We start from the raw sequence: 26,702 nt of genomic DNA, 5'->3' as shown, positions 1-26,702 counted from the left end.
TAAGTGTGCAGATCATGAAAGTCTAGAAGTCTTTCTGCATACTTGTCCTGGTTAAGAGTATTGGTATGACAGCCTAGCAATTGAAACTTCCAGGAGAAACCCATAATAGAAGCCTCTATGGCAGGGATATGCAATTAGTGGACAGCCAACTGTTGCAGAACTACAAGTCGCATAGGCATAACAAGACTCACAGCCACAAGCATGACACCCAGAGGAAAAGGCATGATGGGACTTGTAGTTTTGCAGCAGCTGGAGATCCGCTAATTGTATATCCCTGCGCTATGGTTTCATATGCTTAAATATATAAAATAAAAACCACCTTAGATAATTCCATACTGGGAACATATTGATGTTTTTTGTGTCACTTCCACGTTGCTATGGCATACTGAACAGAACAGGAACTAATGGACGTGTTGCATTGGCTAATTTGGCTTTAAAAAGATAGTCTGAAAAACCTACGTTAGACTTACCGGTAACGGTATTTCTATGAACCTTCCAGGATGGCACCCGAGAGATGATGGCTCCTCCCTGCAGGAAACACAATCACATGACAGTTTAAAAAGCCCCACCCTTCCCCTTGCTCCCCAGTATGTAATAGAGTAATCCTGAACTGGTTCACAAGGGACGTAGTCCTTATAGGTACTTGCCTTTTCCCTCCACATAGGGCGGGAAGTAGGCCTGCCGTCCTGGAAGGTTCATAGAAATACCGTTACCGGTAGGTCCAACGTAGGTTTTCTCTTATCACCTTCCAGGACGGCACCCGAGAGGATAATCAAGTATACACAGGCCTTCCTTCAGGGTGGGACCACAGCTTCTAGAACCTTTCGACCAAAGGCTAAGTCTTGCTGTGACAACATTTCCACACGATAGTGCTTCAGGAATGTATGATGGCTGGACCAGGTAGCCGCGCTGCGGATTTGTTCCCAGGAGGCCCCTGCTTTCTCAGCCCAGGAAGTTGCTAAGTATCTAGTAGAGTGAGCCTTGATATTAATGGGAGCTGTCGCTCCGGTGTATACATAGGCTTTGGATATAGCTTCTCTAATCCATCTTGAGACTGAAGCTTTTGATGCCTGCAGTCCCTTCCTGGGCCCAGCATGTAGAACTAATAGGCGATTGGATCTCCTAAACCTCTTAGTTCTCTCGCCCCCGCTCTCTGCAAGTAAAGTGTCTGCTGTTCTGAGACGGTCTTGCCTTTCCTATTATGAGCTGTGATTGGGAAACTGGGCTAGTTGATGGGCTTCTCTGTATCGGAGGACTTGGAGACTGGGTCAGTCTCAGTCCTTGCTGGATTGGGGGGGCGAGTGCCCAGTCCTTCTTGCATCTAAAAAATGAAATATCTTTTCTTTTTCGTTCTTTGGTTCAGAACAAAAGGACGGCAATATTATGTCTTTTGTCCTATGAAATAAGGATGCCACTTTAGGTAGGTACAAGGGGTCTGCTCTAAGAGTGATCCTATCTGCTTGTACTGTCAGGAAGGGTTCTTTCATGGAAGCGCCTGCAAATCCCCTACCCTCCTGGCTGAAGTAATGGCTAACAAAAAGGTAAACTTTAAGGTTAGAAATTTTAGGGAAGCCTCTTCAAGAGGTTCGAATGGGTGTATAGATAACGCCTCTAACACCCTAGATAGGTCCCATGGTGGGCAACTATATTTCTGGACTGGAGAAACTCTTTCTCTAGCTAACAATAAACGCTTAATCAGGTCCTCTTTAGCCAATCTTTTGTCAAGATAGACAGAGAGTCGCTATCTGGACCCGAAGGGTACTAACTTTTAATCCCACGTCTACCCTGTCCTGGAGGAAGTCCAGGATAACCGGGATAGAAGTTGAAGATACCGGTCTTTCCTTACCCCAGGAACAGAAGGTCTTCCATACTTTTAGATAAATCTTTTGAGTTACAGGTTTCGTGAGGAGAGTACCTATGACCTTCTCTGAGCAGCCTTTGCGTTCCAAGATCTGGCGCTCACTAACCAGGCCGCTAGCTGAAAGAATTCCGGCTTTGGGTGAAGTACTGGGCCCTGCCTGAGGAGATCTGCCCTGTATGGGAGTTTTAGTGGTTCCGCTATCGCCATGGATCTTAGGTTTGCAAACCAAGTTCTTCTTGGCCACCATGGTGCTATCAGAAGAATCTGGCCGGGAGACCTGCTGAGTTTCTTAAGAACTCGCGGAATAAGCGCCACCGGCGGGTAGGCATAGGCCAGTCCGAAGCGCCAGGTCTGGGATAGTGCATCCAGACCTTCCGACTGTAGTTCCTGGGAAATCGAGAAATACCTTTCTACCTTCCTGTTTTGTCGGTTGGCAAACAAGTCTATTTCCGGATTTCCAAAGTACTGGACCAGTGTTTGAAAAACCTCTGGGTTCAGTTCCCATTCCTCCTGTCTCAACTGGCGACGGCTGAGGAAGTCTGCTTCTATATTGCTTGTCCCCTTTATGTGTATGGCTGAGATAGAGAGTACTCTTCCTTCTGCCCATTCCAAGATCTCCTTGGAAAGTTCTAGTAGGGGACTGGATCTGGTCCCTCCCTGGTGACCTAGGTACACTACCACTGTAGAGTTGTCGGAGCTTACTTGGACTTCTCTTCCCCTGATGTCTTCCTGGAAGGCTACTAGGGCTTCCCCCACTGCTCTGAGTGCCCTGTAGTTGATGACCTGCGAGCTAGTGAGCTGTCCCATTGCCCCTGGGCTTTTTTCTTTCCTAGGTGGGCGCCTCACCCCCAGGAACTGGCATCCGTGGTAACCTTCACCGGGTTCCACTGTGCCCATGGTCGCCCTTCCTTCACGTTTTGGTGAAACATCCACCACTCCAGGGAGGTCAGGACCTGAGGGGTGAGCAGTATTTCTTGATCTAAGGACTCTCTCTTTCTGTCCCACGAAGACAGGAAGAAGAAATGTAGTGTCCTGGCATGAAGCTGAGCCCAGACTACCACTGGAATGCTTGCTGACATCAGGCCTAAGACTCTCAGAACATTTCTTCTGGAGAGTCTGGGGTTCCTTATTAGGTCCCCTGCTGCTGAGGCTAGTTTTAAAACCTTGTCTTCTGGCAAGAAGAGCCTCTGCTGCCTGGTGTCCACTATGTATCCCAGAAAGGTCTTGACCTGTTCTGGCTTGAGGGAGGATTTTTCTTTGTTGACTATCCACCCTAGGCTCTCCAGGACTGCTATAGCCTTGTTGGCATTCAGCGTGACTTGGACGGCTGACTTCCCTGAAATCAGTAAGTCGTCTAAATAGGGTATAAGGGATATGCCCTGGAGGTGCAAGAATGCCACCGCTTCTGCTAGGATTTTTGTAAATATCCTTGGGCTGGAGGTTAGCCCAAATGGTAGTGCCCTGGATTTCCCCTTCCACTACGACCGCAAACCTCAGGTACACCTGGTGATCCACGTGAATTGGCATGTGAAGGTAGGCATCTTTGAGGTCTAAGGTCACCATGAAGGCTTCCTTCATGAGGTTCTTCCTTACCGAAAAGATACTTTCCATGGTAAATCTTTTGTATTCCAGAAACTTGTTCAGGTTTCTCAGATTAGTATTACTATTAGACGGTATTTTCCGGATGGTTTGCGAACTACGAAAACATGGGAATAAAATCCCTGGTACTGCTGATCTTTTGGTACCGGTACTACCACTAATTGCTTGGCTAACTCCTGTATGCCCTCTAGGAGGGCAGACCTCTTCAGGGCATCCCTGGGAAGGTGAGTAAGGGTGACCATGGAGGGGGGGGTTGCCAAGAATTCCAGGCGATAGCCTTTTTGAATTATTTGGTGGATGTAAGGACTGTTCGAAATTTTCTCCCATTGGGGAAAGAATTGGGACAGTCGACCCCCCACTCTGACCTCGGCGTCACTTAGACCGTTTGTCGCTGGCTTTGGGAGGAGGGAAAAGGAGGTTGTTCTTATTCCCTTTACCAAATTTCCAATGCCTGTAGGGTTCCTTTTTGGCTTTTTGTTTACCCTGCCCCTGGGGGCCTCGAAAAGTTTTTTTGAAACCTTCTTTTTTGGGTTTAACTGGAAATTTTTTGCCTTTCTCTGATGACCTAGCCAGGACATCATCTAGGTCTTTGCCAAATAACAGGGAACCCTGGAAGGGGATGCCACAAAGTTTACCTTTGGACGTTGTATCTCCCTCCCAAGCCTTGATCCAAACCACCCTCCTAGCTGAGTTAACGAGGGCTGCTGTTTTGGCTGATGCTCTTGCAGATTCCGTAGCTGCATCTGCCAGGTAAGCAATCGCCTTCCTTATCACTGTAAGTGACTCAACCACCTCCTCTGCCTCAGAATTCTGAGCCAGGTGCTCGGTGAGTGTCTCCACCCATATATCAGTATTCCTGGCTACACATGCTGCTGCTAAAGCTGGACTCAGTGCTGCCGAGTTGGCCTCCCAAGCTTTTCTAAGGAGAGATTCTGCTCTACGGTCCATCACATCCTTGATGTTACCCGCATCCTCAAAGGACAGATCAGACAGTTTAGTGACTTGTGACAGAGCCCCATCAAGTCTAGGAAGCTTAAAAAAGACTTCCTCCTCCTGGGAGAAAGGAAACCTTCTTTTCCAGGTTTTTTGTTTGATTATTCTCCTTTCAGGGTCTCTCCATTCCTTAAGGACTAACTCCTTAAGGGACCTGTGTAGAGGGAATACCTTAGAGTGAGTGTCACCCAAGCCCCTATAAACTTTATCCTGTGCTGATGTATATTTAGGTGTCTCAGGAATCTCCTCCGTTGCGTAAATTGCCTGGAGAAGACTCTCAAGATCTTCTACAGCAAAGAGGTGTCTCTTTAGATGTATGTCTTCCTGAGACGGACTAATGGAGTCTCCATCTACCTCTCCTGAGCTGTGCCTAGATCTGTGTAGACTTGCTACCTCACTTTCTTCACCCTCTGCCTCACCCAGAGGGTTTGGAATCTGAAGGTGTAAAGAAAGCACTTGGGCCCCTAGAAAAGGGGCTTTCTTGAGAGGAAGTGCCTTCCCTGGGGGTAAGTTCCTCTGTCTCGGTCTGTGCTGACTGCCCAGCTGCCTCCCGGAAAGCTTTAACTGTTGCTAACATTTCCGTTTGCATGGATGCAAGAAAACTCTTCATCATTGCAGCAGCCTCCTTTCCTGCAAGAATATTAATACATTTATAGCAGAAGGGTTTTGAGTAGGATTTGGGGAGCTTCTCTTTACAATTCCCACACTTTTTAGAGGAACTATGCCCTGTAGCGGCAGGAGACTGAACTGAGGCCTCCTGGGCTCCGCTGGGGGGTTCTGAAAGACATGAGATATACAAACATTAAAAGTGTCTTTCCCTAAGACTGCTGGCTGTACCGGGGAGGAGAGACAGCAGACGAGAAGGGATCCAGATCCTGCTCTGGTCGTTCCCTAAAAGTTTGGGAACTCTCACTGCTTCCCTCCTCCCTTTCCAGGGGGATTAGTACTTACCGACCCCCGACCTGGATCTGCCAGCGGTCGTGTGTCTTTCCGTCCTCTTCCATGAGGAGGGTGACTCGGTCCTGGCTGCCGGTACTCCTGAACGACCTGTCTGCAAGCCGACCTGTCCAACGCCCAATGCTGTTCCACGTTGCCGACAGGAACTTCCGGGTTATGCCGCCAGGAACCGCCCACTTCCTGTGATGCAGTTCCTATTCTCAGAGTGAGGCCTGGAGCGCGGCGTTTGAATCTAGGAGACCTGGGAAACGGTGATTCGAATGGCGGTGGTTTCGACAGCACTCCGTGATGGCTCGCCTCCCCGCAGATCAGAGCACTGGTGCGTACTTGGGGCGACCTGTGAGTTTGGACCGAAGTCTACAGGTTAGTTCAGCCCTCCCCGGCCTCCCTAAGACCTGTCTCACAGGGGTACCTTCGACCCTCCCCGGTCTCTAGGTTTTCCTTTAACAAAACAAACGTGTCGCTGTGTTCGGAGAAACACAATCAATACTGGGGAGCAAGGGGAAGGGTGGGGCTTTTTAAACGGTCATGTGATTGTGTTTCCTGCAGGGAGGAGCCATCATCTCTTGGGTGCCGTCCTGGAAGGTGATAAGAGAAACAAGCATTCTGTGATTGTTGGAATTTTAAATTTCTCAGGTCAGACACTCAAATCCATGAGGCCAATGCACCAGACAGCCAGAACAAACCTTCTCAAAATCAGGCTTCAGCAATGACGGCCTCTGTACTTTCCTCATATTTAAGGGCTTGACAAACCACAGTCATTAGGGTTACCAAGGCCAAAAAAAACACCCCCACACAAAGCTTGAGCTGCCACAAAATGCCCCACGCACCTACGCCAAGTAACCCAGGCTCTGCTTGCTGATCTGCAGGCCTGAGACTGGCATAGGTGCACTTCCCCCTCCTTGCTGCTGACCCAGAAATGACATGAGACATCACTTCCGGGCCCCTGTTGACAGTTTCCCCATTTTCCAAATGTGTCATGTCAAGGGGCTCACGGTCACTTAAAGCAGAAGTTCCATTTTTGGGTGGAACTCCGCTTAAAAGCTTGATACACAAAAAAGATTCACTTAAAATGTCCCACAGATTACAGCATTTAGAGACTGAATTTGATACATACCTCTCCGTTTACTCTCAAACAGCACAGTGTTGCCATACTTCAGCCTTGGTCATCTCACCAGCTACAATATAAAGATAAGTTTTGGGGTCACATGAAAACATAAGCGGCAAAACTAAAGAATTTGGCATTGTCGCAACTAACAGATATTGACAAGTGAAACCGTGTGAAATTAGCCAATGCTTTCAAGTATTGCCATTTTGTGGGAGCGGCAAGTATCAAGACCCTTTTCCCCCTAAGGAGTGAAGGATTCTGACCTAATACCTAAAGTCTGACCCAAGAATAGAGAGTATTGATTTTGGCCTGGCCAAAGAGTTTGTTGACTGTAATATGGTGCCCTCATACGCCAACCATGAAAAACTAAAAACCATTCCAAAAGCAAGTCTGTATTCCCAGGAAGAATGAACAGTTATAAGAAAATCGACCATTCCCACTGTAAGCCATAATTAAGCTTCTAGACCAACTGCCAGGAAGAACCGGAGCAGTGAGGAAGGAGACTGAATCAGATATAGCCCCGGCCTTCTCAGAGGAGTGGGCACTTCTCCCCAGTCCAGCAAGGACTGAGATTGACCCAGTCTCTAAACCCACTACTACAGAACAGCCTAGCAACCAGTCCAGATGCCCAACTACAGCTCACAATAGAAATTTTAGACAGTCTTGTAACAGCGAACCCTTTACTTCCAGAGAGCGAGAGCATTGCCCAAGCTCTCCGTAGACTTCCCCAAGAGGGATCAGAGAGTGAAAGCCTAGGCACAATCATCAATCCCCTTTGCAAAAAGACCCCAGAGGAGAGTGAAAGAGACCAACCGGGTTCCTGGTTCGACAGGGCAAGGCATTTAACAATGTCTAAACCGATCTTCAAGGAAGGCTCAGTCAGCCAGCCTAGGACTGCAATGTCCTCTAGAGATTTCAAACTGAACTAGGACTTTTCACTCTTAGACCCCCAGAACCTGGGGACCACCAAACAAGTGGTTAAACCCAAGCCTGTAAATTATGATAACAGTTCATAACTCTGGTGAAACCTATCCACCCAAGCTCGACTATCATCTTAAATTAATTTGTGGGTCCACACAATGTGTGGCCAACCCAAGCCAAGAGTTAGAATAAAAGCTCATAACTCTGGTGAAACCTAGCAAACCAAACTGGACTATCATCCTAATATGTTTTCTTGGTACCCACCATTCACGAATGCTGGCGGACAAGAGAAGGGATTCCATCATGCTTGGAGTGCTCTGCCTTCAACTTGCTTGAAGTGGTCAAGGCTTCCAATAATGGAAAAGATATAATTTTCAATTGCAACAGGTCTACAAGAGATAAAATTTGAGGTGGAGGTTAAAAATACAAAGATTAAACATATCATGAAAAAGACTCACTGCCGACCCACAATGATTGACCTGCTGTTATGCTCAACAACTGGCTTCATGTGTTCCAGATCAAGAAAGTCTAGAAGTCTTTCTGCATACTTGTCCTGGTTAAGAGTATCGGTATGACAGCCAAGTAACTGAAACTTCCAGGAGAAACCCATAATAGAAGCCTCTATGGCAGGGATATGCAATTAGTGGACTGCCAACTGTTGCAGAACTACAAGTCCCATGAGGCATAGCAAGACTCACAGCCACAAGCATGACACCCAGAGGTAGAGGCATTTGTAGTTTTGCAACAGCTGGAGGTCCGCTAATTGCATATCCATGCTCCATGGTTTCCAATGCTTAAAAAAATAAAATAAAAACCATCCTAGATAATTCCATACTGGGAACATATTGAAGATGTTTTTTGCTTCACTTCCACTTTGCAATGGCATATTGAACAGTAAATGAACTAATGGACTTGTTGCCTGGCTAATTTGGCTTTAAAAAGTTAGTCTGAAAACAAGCATTCTATGATTGTTGGAATTTTATAATCAGGACACTCAAAGTGTTGAGGCAAAAAGCACCAGATGGCCAGAACAAACCTTCTCAAAATCAGACTTCAGTAATGGCGGCCTCTGTACTTTCCTCATGTTTAAGGGCTCGACAAACCCCAGGCGTCAGGTCTCCAAGGCCAACAAAACACAACCCCACACACTGCTTGAGCTGCCACGAAATGCTCCACACCCCGTACACCTACCCCAAGTATCCCGGGCTCAGCTTGCTGACCTGCAGGTTTGAGACTGGCATAGGTGCACATCTTCTCTCCCCCTCCTACCTGCTGCTGACCCAGAAATGACACGAGACATCACTTCCGGGCCCCTGTTGACAGTTTCCCCATTTTCCAAATGTGTCATGTCAAGGGGCTCACGGTCACTTAAAGCAGAAGTTCCATTTTTGGGTGGAACTCCGCTTAAAAGCTTGATACCCATAAATAAAATAACCATCATAGATAATTCCATACTGGGAACATATTGAAGATGTTTTTTGCTTCACTTCCACTTTGCAATGGCATACTGAACAGTAAAGTAACTAATGGACTTGTTGCATGGCTAATTTGGCTTGAAAAAATTAGTCTGAAAACAAGCATTCTGTGATTGAGTGTCTGACCTGAGAAATATAAAATTCCAACAAAGATCGCCAAGGCCAAAAAGACCCCCCCACACTGCTTGAGCTGCCACAAAATGCTCCACACCCCATACACCTACCCCAAGTATCCAAAGCTCCGCTTTCTGATCTGCAGGCCTCAGACTGGCATGGGTGCACATCTGCTCTCCCCCTTGCTGGTGAGGGCTGACCCAGAAAAGACATGCAACATCACTTCTGGGCCTCTGTTGACAGTTTCAGTGCGATGTGCATTACTTTACATTCAGTAGAGCACAAGGGAGACATGCAGGGTCTTTCAGACCATGGGTGCCTCATTAAAGAGTACCTGTCACGATTTTTTTTTTCTTTGTGTCCCTAAATAAAAAAATTAGGTAATTTATTGCACGTTTCCCCCTAAAACTAACTTCTGTGTTTTTTTATTTTTAAACTGAAATATATGTATTTCATAGTCCCCTGCGGAAATATCGTGCGACAAATTGGAACTACCACAATTGTATTTCGCTAGGGTGTCTGCTTTCAGAAAATCTTATGTTTGACTGGGGTTATGTAATATTCGCTCGCCCCCGACTCCCGTGCGTGTGCCCAGCTGGCTCGATCGCCGCCGGGCACCCGCGATTGCTCGTTACAGAGCGGGGACCGGGAGCTGTGTGTGTAAACACACAGCTCTCGGTCCTGTCAGCAAGGGAAATGCTGATCTTCTGTTCATACAATGTATGAACAGAGGATCAGTGTTTCCCCTAGTGAGGCCACCCCCCCCCCCCACAGTAAAATAACACACAGGGACATACTTAACCCCTTCCCCGCCCCCTAGTGTTCAGCCCTTCAGTGGCATTTTTATAGTAATCCAATGCATTTTTATAGCACTGATCGCTATAAAAATGCCAATGGTCCCAAAAATGTGTCAAAAGTGTCCGAAGTGTCCGCCATAATGTCGCAGTACCGAAAAAAAATCGCTGATAGCCGCCATTACTAGTAAAAAAATATATATTAATAAAAATGCCATAAAAATACCCCCTATATTGTAAACGCTATAACTTTTGCGCAAACCAATCAATAAACGCTTATTGCGATTTTTTTTAACGAAAAATATGTAGAATACGTATCGGCCTAAACTAAGGAAAAAAAATGTTCTTTATATATTTTTGGGGGATATTTATTACAGCAAAAAGTAAAACATTAATTTTTTTCAAAATTGTCGCTCTATTTTTGTTTATAGCGCAAAAAAACGCAGAGGTGATCAAATACCACCAAAAGAAAGCTCTATTTGTGGGGAAAAAAGGACGCCAATTTTGTTTGGGAGCCACGTCGCACGACCGCGCAATTGTCAGTTAAAGCGTCGCAGTCCCGAATCGCAAAAAGTGCTCTGGTCTTTGACCAGCAATATGGTCCGGCTTCAGAAAAGGTTCCTGTACTACTTCAATCCGACTTGTAGGCAACTTGTACCCATTGATTTCAATGGAAGTCGCCTCAGAAGTCTGATCACTGTCTTAACTGAAGCAACAATACAGGAAGATAACATACATTTCTCAGGCAAACCCCTCCCTCCCACAGAGGTGATTGTTGGTTGATTGGCCACTGGAAAGGCTCCTGTCCTGGAGGCGACTTGAAGTTGCCTTGTAAGTTGCCTGATGATTCATACTCAAGCCGTGTCCAAGTTTCATCCCAGTCGCACTGGAAGTCGTGTTGCCCCTGTGTGAACCGGCTCTATTCCTATACAGATTAGTTTTACCAAGACTGACGTCATAGCTGACCATTGTAGCGATATAGGTTAATGCATATCAATTAGTGTGGTGTTTCACAGTGACAGCAATTAGAAAAATTGCAGCAACTTTTCATAACCAAGCAATAAAAGCTCTACTGCAGGGGTCTCCAAACTTTCTAAAAAGTCTATTTACTGTCTGAGAATGTAGGGGGGCAGGAATGTGCCCAACTGAGCGTAAGTGGAAGGAATACTGCCTTGTTTGTCAGTGGCAAGAATTCTACCTCAAGGCCCAGATAAGGCCAGCAAAGGCTCAAATCGGGCCGCAGTGAGACCACTGGTCTATTGTAACCCAACTAGTTTGAGGAACCGCTTTCAGGATAGACTTTCTAGTAGTGTTAATCATGAGAAGAGGGGAAAAAATAAAGGGGAAGAGAAACGAACACCAGGTGGTACCTAAAATCTGTTTAAAAAATCTTTTTTTTAAATGACATTCAAACTACTTGCCAAGCATGTGGCAGGCAGCCTTGATTTTTTTCATCTGAACAGCAAAGGGGAGACATGTGCTCAGGTGAGGGGCTTTATGGGAAAACCTAAAGGTCAGCTGACTTGTACAGTCCCCTCCTTAACTTTAACCCCTTATTTCCCAGTTTGTGTTTTTTTGCATTACCCTAATGAAACAGGTCTAAATGTTTTAATTCAAGCCTGGGTTCACACTGGTGCATGCTAAACACTGCAGGTGATTCGCACAGCATGCCTATGCACATCACATGCGATGTCTGTGCAATTTGAGGCAACATATGGCTCAAATCGCATCCGCGCCAAAATGTTGCAGGACCCGTTTTTTCTGAATCGCATTGCATAGGTGTTCACATGCACCCATGCAATTATGGGAATCGCACTCCGTTTTGCAATCTGTTTCAGGAGTTAATCTAACATTGACACCCACAGCAGATTGCATGGACACCGTGCAATTGCTATGTAGTGTGATGTGATGCTGAAAAATGCAGCACATCTTGTGCATTTACTGCATCACATCAGTGTGAGCCGGAGCTCATGGTTTACAGAATAAGGGTTTGTCAAAAGGTACAGTTAGTGCCGGTTAACATTAGTGCACTCTGCAAGATTGCATGCGATTTGCACTGCAAATCAAATGTGATGTCTGTGCGATGCGATTTCAGCCTTACTGATAGTATGGCTCAAAGTCACATCGCATTCAGACCAAAGTCACACAGGACCCTTTTTTGATAAGCAACAGAATTGGATCCACCCATGCAATCCAAATCATGTTCACAATAGAGGGGGGAACCATGCTTTCCACCAATTCACAATGGGGGGGGGGGGTGAAAGCATGCCCCCTACAATTCATATTAGGGGAGGGTGAAAGCATGCTTCCACCAATTCACAATAGGGGGAGGGTGAAAGCATGCTCCCACCAATTCACAATAGGGGAGGGTGAAAGCATGCTCCCATCAATTCACAATAGGGGAGGGTGAAAGCATGCTCCCACCAATTCACAATAAGGGGGAGGGTGAAAGCATGCTCCCACCAATTCACAATGGGGGGGGCGGGTGAAGCACCACCTTATCCTTATGGATGACCAAATAGGGAGCCTTGCAAAACAAGGCCGCCAGTTCAGATACTCGTCTGATCGAGGTAATTTCTACCAGAAAAAAAAACCTTTTGTGACAGAGTCAACAAAGGGTTCTTCCGTATGCCCTCAAAGGGAGCATCCTGAAGCACCGAAAGGACTAAATTCAAGTCCCATGGGGGTAGTGGATGGCACACCGGAGGAGCCACATGCCGGATCCCCTGTACAAACATACGCACCAAGGAGGTGTGCGCCGCCAAGGGTCGCTGAAAGTAAACGGCCAGAGCCGAAATGTGACTCTTAACCGTACTCAAGGCGAGAGCCTGATCCACTCCCCGCTGTAAAAAACAGCAGAATCCTAGGCACCACGTATGAACGAGGGTGCCACTTCATCTCCTCACACATAGAGATGTAGGCCTTCCACGTATGATGGTAAATCCTACGTGAGGTAGACTTCCGTGCACGCAGCATGGTAGAGACCACCGAGCCTGACAGGCCTCGGTCCTTCAGTACCTGGCTCTCAACAGCCACACCGTTAAAGCCAGCGACTGTAAAGCAGGGTGGAAAGATCGGACCCTGCGACAGAAGATCTTTTCTCAGAGGTAGACGCCAGGGGGCGTCTGCCACCAGACGTACCAGGTCCGCGTACCAGGAGCGGCGCGGCAAGTCTGGGGCGATCAGGATTGTTGGAATACCTTCGGCTTCCACTCTGCGCAGCAGGCGAGGAAGAAGCTTCAGAGGAGGGAAGGCGTAAATCAGTCGATAGTGACCCCAAGGAGCCACCAACGCGTCCGACGCGTCCGCCCATGGGACCTTTGACCCGGCCACGAACCGTGGCACCTTCCGGTTGAGACGGGACGCTAGAAGGTCCACGTCTAGAGTGCCCCACTTTTGGCACAGACTCCATAACACCTCCGGGTGAAGTGACCATTCTCCTGGGTCCAATGTTTGGCGACTTAGGTAGTCGGCCTGCCAATTCTGAACACCCGGAATGTACACGGCCGATAGAGCCGGAACGGACCTTTCGACCCACCGAAGGATGTGCGCTACTTCCAGCGCTGCAGCCGAGCTTCGTGTGCCTCCCTGATGAATGACGTATGCCACCGCCGTGGTGTTGTCAGACTGGATTCTGATCGGTCGGCCCTGCAGACCCAGAGACCAGGTGCAGACACACAACTTGATCGCTCGGAACTCCAGCACATTGATTGGAAGGCGGGACTCCCCCCCCAGCCGGAGAGGTTGGCAGCCGTCGTGATCACTGTCCAGTGACACGGCAGGAACACATTATCGGTCCGTAGTACCAGAGATGTGAGCCATCCATCAGACCCAGCACTGATATGCAGAAGCGACGGCCATATTGGGTCGCCAACCGCAGCACCGCAGAGTCTGCAGTTTTTCTGCTGGGAGGAAAAACTCTCGCTTCTGAGGAATCCAGGACCAACCCCAGACCTTCCAGCTGCTGAGACGGTACCAGTACCGACTTCTGGATATTCAGCAGTCAACCGAATTCTCGGAGGGTCTGACAGGTTATAGACACATCGTCTACCAATTCCAAGCTTGAGGAAGCTCTCAGAAGAAGTTCCAGGTATCCCATGATAGCGATCCCACGCTGCCGCAGCAGGGCCAGAATCGGGGCGAGCACCTCAGTGAAAAAACCTGTGGTGCCGAAGCTAGGCCGAACGGGACGGTCACAATAGAAACTGGTCCTCCCCGACCGCAAAGCGCAGAAACCTCAGGTGTTATGCACAAATGGGGATATGCAGGAACGCGTCCTTGATATCCAGGGATGCTAAGAAACCCCCCAGATGGAGCGCTGCTGTTACTGAGCGTATCAACTCCATTCTGAATTTTTTGCGCTTTGACAAAGCAATTAAGGGTCTTGAGGTCCAGGACCGGATGGCCCCCGTCCACCTTGGGGACTTACAGATTGGAGTAAAAAAAACCTGAAACCGTTCCGTTGAGGGGACCGGCACAACCACCCCCCTGTCCAGCAAATCCTGGACAGCTCCTGACAGGTCCTTCAGGCGATCCGGAAGAAGCCGGAGGTTGGAGGGAAAAAAGTCAGCACTATTGCCAATTGACCCCCTTGGCGCCCAGATACCTCCTGGAATCCCTCAGTTAAAAGTAGTAGTTATGTTGAAATATCTCGGGATTTGGATCACGAGGGACATCAATAACTTTGTCCAAAATAACTTAATCCCTCTTTTATCCAAATGGGAACATAAAAGAGACGCCTGGTGTAGACTACCATTATCCATAGCGGGGCGATGTAATCTAATAAAGATGATATGGTTACCCCAGTTACTTTATATCCTCCAGAACTCCCCAGTTTGGATAGATCAAAAATGGTTCAAAAGGATAGAATCCCTCTTCAGAGAGTTAATCTGGAAGAAGGGACAAGCCAGGATTTGTCTCCAGACCATGCAGTTACCAGCGAAAGAGGGGGAATGGCAATACCTCACCCGAAAACATACTTTCTAGCCTCGCAGTTACAACATCTTGCGAACTGCGGACGGGAGGGAGGTGGGAATTCCGGTAGATTGATGCCAACAGGGGCACCACATAGGACAATAGTGGAGGCACTTGAGGCTGGTTCGTTTGTCCATAAATGTCCAACTATAAAACTTAGCCTTAAAGTGTGGCAAACAACAAAAGTATTGATGGGCTGTAAGGGAATAACAATTTTTACCCCTCTCTGGTGCAATCAAAACTTAAAAGAATTAAAGAACATTGAGAGATGTAAAGAATGGGAGAGACAAGGGATAACCCGTTTAAACCAATTGTACAAGGGAGAACAGATGAAATCCTTTGCAGACTTGCGACAGGATTTCAACATAACAAACAAAACATTTTACAGATATCTCCAGATCCGACACGCCATCCAAGCTCAGTTTGGGCTACAACCCATCGTATGGTCCCCAGCCCCAACCCTCCTGAAGATAACCTCTTCAAAAACAACTAAAGGCCTGATATCCGAGTTGTACTCAAGAATAGGAGCTAAATACATAAGTAGGGCAGGCCTTATTAAGAGCAGGACAGGATGGGAGAAAGACTTAGGTCAAATGACCACGGAACAGTGGAGTGCGATCTTGAGTAAGGGGGTATTGGTCTCGATCTCCCCATCTCAGAAAGTATCACACTTGTTCCTCTTGCATAGAGTATACTATACCCCCAGGAGAATGTTTAATCTCGGGTGGAGAAGTACTGATGAATGCCCAAGGTGCAGAGCGACAGGTAATCTTATCCACATGCTGTGGAAATGTCCTAAGCTATTTAGATACTGGGAGGAGGTGGTTGCCAAAATAAATACAACTTTTAAAACCAAGCTTGAAGCTGAGTCTAAGACATGCTTGCTAGGCAGCATAGAGGAAAATAGAGTGCCAGCCATCTCCCTTGAAGTGGTACTGAGATGCCTCTTCCAGGCAAGGAAGTTAATTGCATTGAGGTGGCAGGCCCAGATACCACCCACTGTTAAATCCTGGGTCGAAACCATTAACACAATGATTTGGAGTGAGAGAGTGACACTCACTAGGCAGGGCAATTATAGAAAGTTTGTGAGGATGTGGAAACCTTGGTTAGACGAAACAGGATGCTCTATATAAAAAGTGGACAGCTGTCATTCAAATTCAATAAATACCTTAACCCGCTATCAGGCATTCCTGTATGGGGAAGATTCACCCAATAAAGTACATTAATTTTAAAAATTGGCTCACGGTGTGATGGGAGGGTGGGGGGGGGGGGGTGAGGTAAGACCGTATAGAATAGAGAGATTTTTCACTTATTGAAAATGGTACAAAGAAAGAGGAGAGGACAAGATAGGGGGAAAACGGGGATAAATGTATGGTTGTGTATTTTTTTTACTATGCACGAGGATGTAACATTTCTTGTATCTCTTTGTATGCAAACAATAAAAAAAGTATTGAATCTAAAAAGAAGTGGAATCCCAGGTCTTCTTTAGGAGGGAATCAGCTCTCTTATCCATTGGGTCTTTTAGGACCCCCATATCCTCAAAAGCCAGGTCTGTACGACGAGACACTTGCGAGAAAGCAGCGTCTACTTTAGGTTTTTTGTTCCACACCTCTGTGTCACGGTCTTCAAATGGAAACCTTCTTTAAAGGGTTTTGGAAAAAAAAAGGAGCCCGTTCAGGGTCTTTCCATTCCTTTTTGATTTTGTCCGAAAGGACCTTGTGGACCGGGAAAACCTGGCGTTTGGATTCATCCAATCCTTGATACATTTTATCATGTATGGATAACTGAATTTTCTCTTCCTGGATATCCAGGGTAGTGTAAATTGCCTTAAGTACCTCATCCACATCTTCTAGGGACAATTTAAATTTAGAGATTTTGCTACCATCTTCTTTCTCTTGCTCCTCCTCATCTGAATCCCTGAGGGAGGGGAGAGTACTAGTCCCTTCATCTGCCGAATCCCCATCTGTTTGTCTAGAAACCGGGACTTTCGGGCTAGGTGGTGGCTGCTGAAGCTCCCCCTGATTTGCGGAGCCTTGTGTGATCAGATCCTCAACTGAGCCTAAAGAGCTTGCCAGTTCTTGAACTGATGAAAAAAGGTCTTTATACTGTTGCAAAGTTTCCTCTTCCACCAGATTTTTAATGCAGGACCTGCACATCCCTTAAATGATTCTTGCAAGATGGGCATTTCCTGGGTGCATCCAAGTGCCTAGTTTTGCCTGCAGATTTTTCCTGCAATGAGATGAGAAAAAATTACCAATTTTTTTTTTTTTAACCACTTCCAGACCTTAGGTGTTTTTCAGATTTGGTGTTTGCAAGACTAAAACCATTTTTTCTGCTAGAAAATTACTTAAAACCCCCAAACATTATATATATTTTTTTCTAACACCCTAGAGAATAAAATAGTGGTCATTCCAATACTTTTTGTCACACCGTATTTGCGCAGCGGTCTTACAAGCGCACTTTTTTAGGAAAAAATTCACTTTTTTGAATAAAAAAATAAGACAATAAATTTGGCCCAATTTTTTTATATATTGTGAAAGATAATGTTACGCCGAGTAAAATGATACCCAACATGTCATGCTTAAAAATTGCGCCCGCTCGTGGCATGGCGTCAAACTTTTACCCTTAAAAATTTCGATAGGCGATGTTTAAAAAATGCTATAGGTTGCATTTTTTGAGCTACAGAGTAGGCCTAGGGCTAGAATTATTGCTCTCGCTCTAACGATCGCGGCAATACCTCACATGTGTGATGATTTGAACACCGTTTTCATATGCGGGCGCTACTCGCGTATGCTTTCGCTTCTGCGCGCGAGCTCGTCAGGACGGGGCGCTTTAAAAAATTTTTTTTTGTTTTCTTATTTTATTACTTTTTACACTGAAAAAAAAATTGATCACTTTTATTCCTATTATAAGGAATGTAAACATCCCTTGTAATAGAAAAAAGCATGACAGGTCCTCTTAAATATGAGATCTGGGGTCAAAAAGACCTCGGATCTCATATTTAGACTAAAATGCAAAAAAAAAAAATTCTAAACTGTCATTTTTTAAAATGACAAAAAAAAAAATGGTCTCTTTAAGAGGCTGGGCGGGACTGACGTTTTGACGTCACTTCCGCCCAGCAGAGCTATGGGGACGGGCGAAGGAGATTTTTCCTTCAGTCTCATCCCCGCTCAGCTGCTGAACAGTCCCCGATCTCCTCCGCCGCTACCGACGGCTCCGGTAAGCGGCGGAGGGCGCGGGAGAGCGGCGGGAGGGGGGGCCCCACTCCCGCCACCGATAACGGCGATCTCGCGGCGAATCCGCCGCGGAGCCGCCGTTATCGTGTACCAGACCGCACACACTAAAGATCGATACCTCGGTTGTGGCAGCAGCTGCTGCTGCTGTTACCGAGATATCAATCTTTAAAAAAAGGACGTACAACGTCGTGCGCAGGTCTGGAAGTGGTTAAACACCCAGTGCTGCCACCACCAGAAAATAAAGGGGCCTGAAACTAAGTGTCACCACCCCTTACAGCTACGCAGACCAAGAGCATTAACTTGGTCTGGTAACCACAGGCTCCCTCAGGGAGGAACAACAATAAACAAACATAAACCCACAAAAGGTAAGAATAAAGGCACCGCTGTACCCCTCTTACCTGGGCCTGACCGGTGCTTGCAGCGCCTGTATACGCTGGTGCTGTCTGTCTCTCCTCCATTGTAAAGCGCAGCAACGATAGTAGCTGGAAAACTCTTTTTTTAAATTATCCCGGCCTCCCGCGTCATCATCGGGTGCCGGAAACGGAAGTACCGGTCACCTGACCTGCCCCACAGACGTTGCGTTCCAGGCGTCGGGAACCAACTGCGCCACGCCCCCCCAGGAAGCAGCATCACCGTGCATGACGCACTCGCCAGCCGGGACCCGGAACTGAAAACACGGAACACCGCCGACCCGCGCCGGTTACCGCTCGGCCACCAGGCCATACCGCAGTTCCTGGGCACAAGGACCCCACCACCTGGAGGCCGAATGCTCCACTGAGCCGGAGCGCCTGGGGACTCCTGAACGCCCCCTCACCGTAGAGGGGGGCCGGGATGGTCACCGCACCAATGCACAAACAAAAGGTAAGCCTTAAACCCTCCGCCCTGGAGAGAGAACAGCTCCCTGGTTCCCTATGATGCTTCCACCATGGTGGAGGAAACACAATAACTGAGGCCATGGTGGAAGAGGAGGGATCTTAAAGGATCACGTGTTTCCTAAGAATTGGGCGGAGCTTGCGCTCTCTCCAGGGTAGTCCTGAAAGGCGATTTGAGAAAATACAAAGTTTAAACATATCATGAAAAAGACTCACTGCCGACCCAAAATGATTGATGTGCTCTGTTATGCTCCACACCTGGCTTCATGTTTTCCAGATCAAGAAAGTCTAGAAGTCTTTTTGCACACTTGTCCTGGTTAAGAGTATCGGTATGACAGCCAAGTAACTGAAACTTTCAGGAGAAACCCATAATAGAAGCCTCTATGGCAGGGATATGCAATTAGTGGACCGCCAACTGTTGCAGAACTACAAGCCCCATGAGGCATAGCAAGACTCACAGCCATAAGCATGACACCCAGAGGTAGAGGCATGATGGGACTTGTAGTTTTGCAACAGCTGGAGGTCCGCTAATTCCATATCCCTGCTCCATGGTTTCCAATGCTTAAAAAAAAAAAAAAAAAAAAAAACATCCTAGATAATTCCATACTGGGAACATATTGAAGATGTTTTTTGCTTCACTTCCACTTTGCAATGGCATACTAAACAGTAAAGTAACTAATACACTTGTTGCCTGGCTAATTTGGCTTTAAAAAATGACCAGTTACACTTACCGGTAGCTGTATTTCTGGTAAGTCTTACAGGACGGCACCCTGAGAGATGACTGGCTTCTCCTGACAGGAAACACAATCAAAAAGAGGTTAAAAACCCCGCCCCTTCCCGTGCTCCTCAGTTTGAGATAAGTATGAACCCACCAGTGCACGGAAAAAAACACCACAAAAAAATATAATACAAACCAATAATGTAACACAAGGGTGGGAAGTAGGCCTGCCGTCCTGTAAGACTTACCAGAAATACAGCTACCGGTAAGTGTAACTGGTCATTTCTCTAGTCGTCTTCCAGGACGGCACCCTGAGAGAGAAGCAAGTAGCTTCAGGCCTACCTTAGGGCGGGACCACTGCTTGCAGGACCTTACTCCCGAAAACAAAGTCCTGAGGTGACAGTAGGTAGGTGTTCTGACTTGACCACGTCGCTGCTCTGCAAATCTGCTCCACCGAAGCTCCGGCGCTTTCTGCCCAGGAGGTTGCTAGTGATCGTGTGGAGTGTGCTTTAACATTAGGAGCTACCTTACCGGCTTGTACATAAGCTGAGGAAATTGTCTGCCTAATCCATCTTGAAATAGAGGCTTTGGACGCTTGAAGGCCTCTTTTCTGACCCGAAAAACAAATTAATAGATGAGTAGAACGTCTAAAGCCTCTAACTCTTTCTAAGTAAGCTAATAGACATCGTCTAACATCCAGACAATGAAAGGAAGCTTCTCTTTCATTCTGGGGATTTGAACAAAAAGAAGGTAGGATTACCTCCTGTGACCTATGAAACTTTGTCACTACTTTAGGAAGGTAAAGGGGGTCCTGACTTAGAACGACCCTGTCCTCAAATAAGCGGAAAAATGGCTCTTTAATGGAGAGCGCCTGCATATCACCTATCCTCTTGGCTGTCGTGATTGCCAAGAGGAAGGCGAATTTAAAGGTGAGTAACCTGATGGGGATAGTGTCAATTGGCTCAAACGGAGCCTTGGTAAGTTGGTTTAACACTAACGAAAGATCCCAGGGTGGAACCCTAGAGATCTGAACTGGGGGACAACCTGTCTCTGGCTATAAGAAACCTCTTAACCAGGGGGTCCAGGGATAAACGTCTATCCAAAAAATATGACAAGGCTGCTACCTGAACCCTTAGTGTTCTTGTGGCTAACCCCTTGTCTACTCTATCTTGGAGAAACTCCAAGATGACCGAGGTCTCCTGCTGGGAAACCTGTCTCTCTGAGCACCAGCGAGAGAAGATACCCCAGGTCTTAGCATATATACGCCTGGTGACTATCTTCCTACTGGCTAGAAGTGTGTCGATAACTCTCTCGGAGCAGCCCTTCTCCCTCAGGCTCCGCCTCTCAAGCACCAGGCCGTCAGCTTGAAGAAGTTGGGCTCTGGGTGATAAATCGGACCCTGACGAAGAAGGTCCGCCCGGACAGGGAGAAGTAGGGGAGGCGACACTGACACTCGCTTTAGAGCGGGAAACCAGGCCCTCTTGGGCCACCAGGGTGTGACGAGAATGAACTTCCCTACTGCTAGATTTATCTTCTGCAGGACTCTCGGAATCAGGCTCAAAGGAGGGAAGGCATAGGCTAGCTGAAACCTCCATATCTGTGCCAATGCATCCACCCCCTCCGAGCCGCTTTCTCTGGAGAGAGAGAAGAACCTCTTCACCTTCCGGTTTGCCCTGCGGGCGAAGAGATCTATCTCTGGGCTGCCAAAGTGCTGGCATATTAGACTGAAAATCTCTGTATTTAGTTCCCATTCCCCCTGGAGAATGGGATGGCGACTTAAATAGTCTGCCTCCAGATTGAGGGTCCCTTTCAGGTGTACCGCCGAGAGCGAGAAAACACTCTGCTCGGCCCAGCCCAGGATCTCTAGGGACAAGTCTAGAAGGGTGCGAGATCTGGTGCCCCCCTGATGGTTGAGGAAGGCCACCGCGGTTGCATTGTCGGAAACGATCTGGACCTCTTGGTCCAAGACTCTGTCCTCGAATGCCTTCAGAGCCTCTCCGACCGCTAATAGCTTGCGGTAATTTGAAGAGGCCCCCTTCTGTCGTTGTCCCCAGGTACCCTGGGCACGGAGATCGTCCAGATGTGCGCCCCATCCCCATGAGCTGGCGTCTGTGGTGATCCTGACCGGATTGGTCTGGCCCCACGACAGACCTTGATGTAGGTTCTGTGGGATGAGCCACCAGCCCAGTGAGAGCTTCACTGGTTCTGGGAGACTGACGCTGAGCTCTAGGGATTCCCTTCTTCCGTCCCAGGCGGAAAGAAGGAAAAATTGGAGGGGTCTGGAGTGGAGCTGAGCCCATGGAACTGCTGGAATACATGAAGTCATTAGGCCTAGAACTCTCATGATGTCCCTGAAGGAGGACTCTGTTCCTTCTAACGTTGATCTGACCACTGACATGAGACCCCGGATCTTGTCGTTGGGTAAAAAGAGCTTCCTCTCCAAGGAATCTATCAGAAACCCTAGATAGAGTTTTTTCTGCTCTGGAAGGAGTGAGGATTTCTCCTTGTTGATGATCCAACCCAAGGACTCGAGGGTAGTCATCACAGTGGCCAGATCCGAAAGGAGATCTCGACTTTGATTGTATAGTATCAAGTCGTCGAGATAGGGAACTATCGCTATCCCTTGTAGGTGCAGGAAAGCGATCGCCTCCGCCAGGACCTTGGTAAAGACCCTTGGACTGGAGGCCAGTCCAAAAGGAAGGGCAGCAAATTGCCAATGCTGTACTCCCTGGGCGGAGGCGATCGCAAACCTGAGGAACCTCTGATGACCCAAGAAGATTGGGACATGGAGGTACGCGTCTCTTAAATCGATGGTGACCATGAATACCTCTCTTAGTAGGAGCCTCCTGAGGCTGTAAATACTCTCCATTCGAAACCTCTTGTAGAGGAGGGAGGTATTCAGGGGTTTCAGATTGATAATCAATCGAAATTTGCCTGAAGGCTTGGGGACCACAAAAATGTGGGAGTACGCTCCCAACCCTCTCTGGTACACAGGGACTGGAACTATGACCCCCTGTTGTGCCAGTTCTGCGACATTTTGCAGAAGGCCTAATGACGAGAGGGTCATTGGGTAAGTGAGTCAAAATAAAGTTTGGAGGGGGAAGCTGACGGAACTCTAGTTTGTACCCCTCCCTTACGATCTGGAGAATATGGGGACTTTGAGTAATACTCTCCCACCTGGGAAGGAACTGGGAGAGTCTTCCCCCGACCTTCCCGTCATTTGGAGTCCTTGTCGCTGGTTTTGGGATTGGAAAAAAGGATACCCCCTTTTTGTTTTTCCTTCCCAGCACCCCAACGTCTGTTGTAAGGGGGCTTTTTCTCCGAGGAACGGTTCTTACCTCCAAACCCCCCATGGGGGCCTCGAAAAAACTTTTTCTTGTTTTGTCTAGGCTTAGTAGGAAAACGCAACCCTTTTTCTGAGGACCTAGTCAGGGCCTGATCCAGGCCTGTACCGAAGAGAAGGGAGCCCTCGAAGGGAAGACCACAAAGGCGGTTCTTAGACGCAAGGTCCCCATTCCACATCTTGACCCACACTGCCCTTCTGGCAGAGTTGAGGAGGGCTCCTGTCTTTGCGGTAGAACGCACCGGCTCTACTGAGGCGTCTGCTAAATAAGCTACTGCGCTCCCTATGAGCTGAAGGGATTCTAGAATCTCCTTAGAGTCTGAACCCCGGGACACATGTTCCATCAACTTGGAGATCCACGAATTAGCATTCCTAGCAATACAGGCCGAAGCTAAGGCGGGGCTCAAGGCAGCCGCATTAGCTTCCCAGGCCCTACGCAAGGAGGTCTCTGCCCGCCGATCCATAGGATCCTTCAAGTTGCCTGTGTCCTCAAAGGAGAGGTCCGACTGTTTGGAAACTTGCGCGAGGGGAGCATCTAATCTAGGTATTTTAAAAAATTTAGATTCCTCCTCCTCCTTAAAGGGGCAACGTCGTTTCCAGGTCATGTATCTTAAAAGCTTTTTCTCTGGTTCTGCCCACTCCCTGAGGATGATATCCTTAAGGGACTGGTGTACCGGAATAGCTTTGGCCTGAGGTTTAGACAGGCCTTGGTATAACCTATCCAGTGTGGAAATTTCTTCCGCAGGCTGTGGAATCTCCTCGGAGGCGTACACTGCCTCAAGGAGACCTTCCATGTCGTCGGCAGCAAAGACATATCTGCCTGCCCTAGTATCCTCATTTTCTTCCTCCGCCTGACCAACAGAACCTTCCTCCTGAGGAGGAATCTCTGAATCTTCAGAGTCAGATACTAAGGAACCAAGGGATTCCTGGCGGACTCTAAAAATCTGAGAAGAGGAACTTTCTTGAGAAGAGGGCCCTGCGATGGGGGTTTCAGGCTCTTTGCTCTTTAAAGACACATGAAATTCTTTGAGAGTAGAGAGCATCTCAGACTGGACCTCAAGAAATCCTTTCAGAATTTCAGAGGTCTCCTTCCCTGCTAATTTAACAATACATTTAGCACAAAAAGGTTTGGAATAATCTGAAGGTAACTTGCAACTACAATAGCCACATTTTTTGGAGCGACTAGTGTCCTTCGCTGAACGACTAGCACCCCCCTGGGCAACGTAATCCTCTCCTAGAAGGGAAAGGATACACAGGCATGTATGTAAATACTAGGGAACAACTACTAGGTCCCAGCCCACCATACCTGTATCCAGGAAGACTCACCCCCTGTGGTCTCCTCCGCAGCCGGGGCCGTAGACGACCGGACCTCTCGCTCCATCGCGTGAGGATGAAGGCGCCGCTCTCTCTCGGCTGCTGCTGTCTTTGCGTGTGTCTCCGGTGTAGTGGAAAGCCGAGACTGGCGTGTTGGAGCTGCAGCGCGCCATCTTTACTGAGCCGACCCGGAAGTGACACGCGCCGCACGTGTGACGTCATTGCCCTGCGCCGCCGGCTCTGAGAGACGCCGGTTTTGGCGCCAAATTCGAAAACGGCAATGAACGCTCCAGGGAATCCAGGACGACCCAGTCGCAGCCCCAGACCGCACAGAAGGCCCCTACCACCGGAGAGAGCCTGACCCACAAACCTCCAAGGTAAGGGGAAAGCAGAGAGAGAGAGAGAGAGAGAGAGAGAGAGAGAGAGAGAGAGAGAGAGAGAGAGAGAGAGAGAGAGAGAGAGAGAGAGAGAGAGAGAGAGAGAGAGAGAGAGAGAGAGAGAGAGAGAGAGAGAGGATCAGCCCCTGGAGCTCCAGAATAGCCACCTATCCCCAGGAGACTCCAGCACTCAGGGGGGGTTCTTCAACCCACATAGTGAGGCCCCCCTGAGCAAGAAGGGACCCCCTAGGAATGGAAATCTTCGCTAAACCCAAAGGCTACCCAGTGGGGGACCACCAGCCCCAGGCCTTAGGTCAGAAAAAAATAAACGTTTCGCTGTGGGGAAACACAATCAAGAACTGAGGAGCACGGGAAGGGGCAGGGTTTTTAACCACTTTTTGATTGTGTTTCCTGTCAGGAGAAGCCAGTCATCTCTCAGGGTGCCGTCCTGGAAGACGACTAGAGAAATTAGTCTGAAAACAAGCATTCTGTGATTGAGTGTCGGACCACCAACTGTTGCAGAACTAAAAGTCCAATGAGGCATAGCAAGACTCACAGCCACAAGCATGACACCCAGAGGCATGATGGGACTTGTAGTTTTGCAACAGCTGGAGGTCTGCTAATTGCATATCCCTGCTCTATAGCTTCCTATTCTTAATATAAAGAAATACACCCTACATAATGCCATACTGGGAGCATATTGAAGATGTTTTTTGCTTTACTTCCACTTTGCTATGGCATATTGAACAGTAAAGGAACTAATGGACTTGTTGCCTGGCTAATTTGACTTTAAAAAGTTAGTCTGAAAACAAGCATTCTGTGATTGTTGGAATTTTATATTTCTCAGGAGGCAAAAGCACCAGATGGCCAGAACAAACCTTCTTAAAATCCGACTTCAGCAATGGCGGTCTCTGTACTTTCCTCATGTTTAAGGGCTCGACAAACCCCAGGCGTTAGGTCGCCAAGGCCAACAAAACACACCCCCACACACTGCTTGAGCTCCCACGAAATGTTCCACACCCCGTACACCTACCCCAAGTATCCCAGGCTCAGGTTGCTGATCTGCAGGTTTGTGACGGGCATAGGTGCACATCTGCTCTCCACCTCCTCCCTGCTGCTGACCCAGAAATGACATGAGACATCACTTCCGGGCCCCTGTTGACAGTTTCCCCGTTTTCCAAATGTGTCATGTCAAGAGGCTCATGGTCACTTAAAGCAGAAGTTCCAATTTTGGGTGGAACTCCGCTTAAAAGCTTGATACACAAAAAAGTTTCACATAAAATGTCCCACAGATTACAGCATTTATAGACTTAATTTGATACATACCTCTCCGTTTACTCTCAAACAGCACAGTGTTGCCATACTTCAGCCTTGATGGTCATCTCGCCAGCTACAATATAAAGATAAGCTTTGGGATCACATGAAAACATAAGCGGCAAAACTGAGGAATTTGGCGTTGTCGTAACAAACAGATATTAACAAGTGAAACCGTGTGAACTTAGCCAATGCGTTGAAGTATTGCCATTTTGTGGGAGCGGCAAGTATCAAGACCTTTTTCCCCCTAAGGAGAGAAGGATTCTGACCCAATACCTAAAGTCTGACCCAAGAATAGAGAGTATTGAATTTGGCCTGGCCAAAGATTTTGTTGACTGTAATATGGTGCCCTCATATGCCAACCAAGAAAAACTAAAAAAACATTCCAAAAGCAAGTCTGTATTCCCAGGAAGAAAGAATGAACAATTATAAGAAAATCTACCATTCCGACTGTAAGCCATAATTAAAGGGTCACTAAAGGAATTTTTTTTTTTTGCTGAAATGACTGTTTACAGGGTATAGAGACATAAAAGTTAACTGATTACTTTTAAAAATGATTAAAATAGATTAAATTCTATCATATAATGTGCCTCTAGTTTCACTTTCGGTTTTAAACTGGGTTCATGTTTATGTAAAGTAAAGAGACCCACAGAACAAAAACAAACAAATCCAGGGCAGTGTTTTGTTTTTAAAATGAATCTGATTGGTTCTGAGGAGTTTTAGACACACAGC

The 26,702-nt window shown here is 47.5% G+C and overlaps 1 long non-coding RNA gene across 1 annotated transcript; it reads right to left on the bottom strand.

The window, feature by feature from the left end:
- Positions 1 to 21,460: 21,460 nt before the first annotated feature.
- On the bottom strand, positions 21,461 to 23,148 carry LOC120935378. The gene is made up of 3 exons (XR_005748444.1): positions 22,886 to 23,148; positions 22,633 to 22,635; positions 21,461 to 21,731 (listed from the first exon to the last, which is right to left on the bottom strand). It is a non-coding gene; the product is annotated as an uncharacterized LOC120935378 (long non-coding RNA).
- Positions 23,149 to 26,702: the final 3,554 nt, after the last annotated feature.

This window comes from Rana temporaria, chromosome 4, assembly GCF_905171775.1.
Source record: "Rana temporaria chromosome 4, aRanTem1.1, whole genome shotgun sequence".
Classification (NCBI taxonomy): domain Eukaryota; kingdom Metazoa; phylum Chordata; class Amphibia; order Anura; family Ranidae; genus Rana; species Rana temporaria.
This window is presented reverse-complemented; position numbering and strand designations above follow the sequence as displayed.